The following is a 5,019-nucleotide window of genomic DNA, read 5'->3' as shown; positions in this document are numbered from 1 at the left end:
TTTGCTTTCTTAGCTGGGTGTTTAGGGTCATTGTCCTGTTGGAAAGTAAACCTTCAACCCAGTCTGAGGTCCAGAGCACTTTGGAGTAGGCTTTCATAGGAATATACATTTCATAGGAATATACATTTGTCACACTGTCAGACTCATCTTAAATCACTCACTACACTTTGCACTGTCCCCTGAACTCTGTACTCTCTGGTGACATCAATATCATGCAGTGCTATAGGGTCATAGGCACAGTTTTGGGTACCATTTTAAAATAAGACTTAATTTATAAAGGGTTTATAAATGGTTTACAATTAGTTTGTTATTTTAAAATGGTACCCAGTTTGGGAACATGTCCATCTTCACTGGCAACATGCACCCCATCAGACTCACACCAAATAGAAAAGAATAAAAACAACATATTTTACAGGATGCTTTAAACATCTGGAAAAAAATATATATAACTGGGCTGAAAACACCCAGGAAACACCCCTGACTGTAGGGATGGTATTGGACAGGTGGTGAGCAGTGTCTGGTGTCCTCCAGACATGATGCTTAGCATATGGGCCAAAGAGTTCAATCTTTATTTCATCAGACCAGAGAATTTTGTTTTTCATGGTCTGAGAGTCCTTTAGGTGCCTTTAGGCAAACTCCAAGCCTGCTGTCTTTTAAACTTTTGGTCACCTCTACCCTTTTGGCCCCTCTACCACAATCACTCAGAATGGCCAAGCAGCTAGCTCTATGAAGAGTCCTGGTGGTTCAATGCTGTAGAAATTGTCACAGAGATCTAGAGACAATTCCGTGGACTTCATGTCTTGGTTTGTGCACTGAAATGTACTTTAATCTATAGGAGCTTATATAGAGAGTTCTGTGCCTTTTCAAATCATCCCCAATCAACTGGATTTACCACAGTGGACTCCAATCAAGTTATCAAAACAGCTGAAGGATGATAAGAGGAAACAGGCGGCACATGAGCTCATTTTTTTTCACTCATGGCAAAGGTATAGCTTTAATGTATTTAATATTACATTTACAATGTAAACAAATCATGAAAAAGAAAGAAAAGAAAGAAAACCACTGTCCTTATATTAAACTGCTTGAAAAACTGAAGTACACTAGAAGAAAGAGTGAGAGCCTGCTTCAGCCCTCTTATGACTTTCTGCTTTAGTGCACTGGAATATGCCTACAGTTATGTAATTTAGCTGAGGTCTTTTGTCCAGAGTAATTTACAAAAGTGCTTTATTATACATTCAGAGAATATCCGCAGCTAATGTGAAAAGGCTAGACTTCAAAGATTACCCTGAGCTAAGATTCTGTCAGACACAAGATTCCAGTATCTGCTGCTGATATTCAGATACATGATCTCCCCGGGAAAGAAAAGGATTGACTGAAATTCAGTTCACGATTGAATTTATCTTAAATTAAATGTACATAAAAAAAGCAAATGCAGAAAGTTGCGAAACTTTTTTAAAGTAAATTTTACGCATCATTTTTTTCAGTGTTTGTTCCACCATCTCGATCAAGCCAAGCTATACCTGAAGCTAAGAGGGCTCAATGTTTGAGGAAAGCTTTGAACATTACCATCAAGCATGAAGGGACTGGAAAATTATGGTCATCCTATGTTTTATGCCTTCCTATGTGAGCTTTTATAGTTTTTAATTCAAAACAAGCAGCTGCAGGAAGCCAGTAAAAGGTGTGCAGCAAAGAAATGATAATGTCAGATAATGTCAGAATTTTCTATAAGAATTTTACTCATAGAAATCAATCTTACATCCTGCATAAGGTGCGACATGATGGTCAATGCTATCTTCCACCCTGCAAACACTTTATTTTTACTTCTTAAACATCCATTGTTTAAATAGCTTAAGAGCTTACAAATATATATACACTGTGGTGTAGTGTGGTGGTCTGGAAGTGAGGTGTTTAGGTAATTTTTTTTTTTTTTTTAGATTTTTAGGTAAAATCTTAAAATATTGCTATCTTAGTAACGGAAAACACAGGTGCACCTCTGACTGAAATAGACCTAGACAACAGTCAACAGTCACAAGTTCATTGCCATCATGGTAATGCAGGTGTACTGCCCATGCATGATCAATGCATGCTCACCCTCGCATGTTACACACACACACACACACACACACAAGGATGCACTGCAGTGCACAGACCCGACTTTTACATCAACAATAAACAGAAGACAAAATAAAATATCATTACTGCTTCCATAAATGACTTGCTCGCGCACTTTGACAGCGTGAACGAGCGAGTCAGCTTGCTCTGTAAAGAAATGCAGAAGCTCTGAACCGTTAAAATAACAATTCCCCAAAACCAGAGTGCACCTGACTCTTAAAGGGAAGAGGAAGTGAATTGCTGAGAGAATTGGTACATGCCTTTTGCACATTTTGAGCTGCACAAGGTGTATTTCCTGCAACTTCCTGAAACCAAAGATACACTGACACACCCTAAATCAAGCTGCCCATTTGATGATGGCTCATGTATAGAATGCTTAAATATATAAACTCTACCACATACAGTGCTGGAAATCACATAATTAGGCCTGTTGTGGTTTTTAGATTTTGATTTATACATGCAGTTTGAATGTTGCTAATTACCAAAATTTAAGCTTCCAACACTCGTTAGCCTTGTTACTCCAGTGCAACACTAAGAAGCAAACTTGAGACTCCAAACATGTCTCGAAAGTTATGCAAATGATTCTTTTTTTTCTTGCCAAACTATTGCTTTAAGCGAAAAGGCCATTATTTCATCTCGGTTAAAGCATGGCCGTCTGTTAGTGATTCATTCTGTCTTCTGCTGCTGGGGACAGCTTGTCTGCTGATCGTTGCTGCCAACGCGTTTTGCTGGCTCTCTCAGAAATGATGTTTCATACTCCATTAGCATTCCTCCTCCTCCTCCACAACTGCACACTCAGGTTTCATATTTGGTCCGGAGAGCGAAAACGAACTGTTTACATGACCTTTGACTTTTCTCAAACCCTGTCCTTGGAGTGCCTCAGGGGTTCTCTGCCATTTCAAACTTCAAAGTGTGTGTGTGTTTGTGTATGTCTGTGTGTGTCATCAATAGTGAGCAACCACACAGTCTTCTAAAACCTGCTATAGAAAGAAGATTTCTCGAGTGTGAGGACAGAGAATTCTTTAGCAGTACTGTACATCCCTCAGTAAACAAACCACACTGAACAGGATTCAGTTCTTATGATTTTCTCTTTTTTTCAAAATCTAGTGGTGACTGATCACAGAAAATAATCATTTAGGTAGAGTTTAAATGAGTTAAAGGGTTGAACGTGGTGTTAACCCTCCTGTTATGTTCAAATTTACTAACATCTTTTATGTTTGGCGTCAATTTAACCCCTGCAATTTTTAACTACAGAAAACTATTATATAATACATTTTTTATCCAAGTTTATGTCACATGCTACTGGTTATTGGTTTGTTGACTACTTAAAAAGCCTTTAAAAAAAAAAAAATACCCCCCACCCCCTACATACAACCCGAATACATGTAATACAGCTATTAAGACAAATGCATATCACCATAAAATCTAATTGATTTAACTAAAATAAAAAAATGGGATCTTATTGGTATTTAAAAGTCTTTATATTATTTTTGTAATTTCTAAAACATTTAGAATTCAATATATTTTATGCTATCAACAATAGTAACATGCTTTATGTTTGGGGTCAATTTGACCTCAGATATTTTAAACTTCAGAAAATGATTATATAACAATTAAATTGTTACCCAAGTTTATGTCACATGCTATATATTTGCTTGTTGACTACTTATATAGCTTTAAAAAAAACACACATACCCTACCTACCTCCTTTTTACTTATAGAAAACATGTAATGTGCACATCACTATAAAATCTCATTGATTTACATAAATAGAGATATTGGTGTTTTAATGGCTTAAGAATATTTTTAATACATATAAAATATATATGTATGTATGTATGTATGTTATATATATAAAACAATTTGTAATGAAAACGATGTGTATGTACGTAATCAAGAATAGTAACAAGTATTATGTTTGGGGTCAGTTTGACCACAGAAAAAAAAAGACCAGAAATTCATCCACAGTCACATGGGAGTCTGGACTGTAAAAGAAAAGTTTAAAAATCCCTGTACCCCCATCTTCCATACATCCCATATTGCTATGAGTTGCTACAAGCTCTCATCAATCCTGAATTGTTTCTGTGCTTTTAAAACAAAGGACACAGAGAATCATGGACTGCATTTAGAAGTCTTGTATAAAGATTCTTCCTGGTATATGATGCTGTTTTACCTTCGTAGAAAATCAAACCTACACTGAACTAACAAAGGGGGAAGGATTTAACTCATCTGAAGACCTGACTACTGTAGCTCTCTCCTGCTCGGGCTTTCCTGTCTGTATGATCAGGTCCTTACAGCTGATCCTGAACGCAGCTGGAAGACTGTTCTTTGACCTTTACTTCCAGTTCAGCCATGTGACTCAGTTGCTGCATGTTATGCTGCCTTCAAGTCGTGTTGGAAACATCGTATTTACGAGATGAGAGCACATGAACGCCACCACAAACCAGTATTTACCAGTGAGAAACTGGGATTTTTAGATTAATCCAGAGTTTCCAAGTTGGGGCTTTGTCAGTAACAAGAGGTCAATAACTTAATGCAGACAGTTTGTGTTATCAGTGAAGTGATAAAATCACTATTAATACGTAAAAAACCCCCGCAAAAGTCTAGTATGATTCATGGTTGTAATGGGATAAAAAAACATCACTCATCACCTAATGTGTGTCTCATTCACTTCAATCTCTTGGAGTAAATAAAATAAATAATTCTCTTGTTTTTTTTATCATAAAAGACCAAAAATATAAACAAAAGGATTTTTCTAATGGCGTTCATTTCCACCCACCTATAAACACTTGCACATGTCAAGTCGTAATTACGACCTCCAACCTCGTAAGTAGGAATTTCTGAGGAGGATTTGAAGGCAGCATAAATGCCTGGCTTCTAATAGCTGCTAGTATCTGGTTTAAACAC

The sequence above is a fragment of the Astyanax mexicanus genome, chromosome 1 (genome assembly GCF_023375975.1).
Source record: "Astyanax mexicanus isolate ESR-SI-001 chromosome 1, AstMex3_surface, whole genome shotgun sequence".
In the NCBI taxonomy this organism is placed as follows: domain Eukaryota; kingdom Metazoa; phylum Chordata; class Actinopteri; order Characiformes; family Acestrorhamphidae; genus Astyanax; species Astyanax mexicanus.
This window is presented reverse-complemented; position numbering follows the sequence as displayed.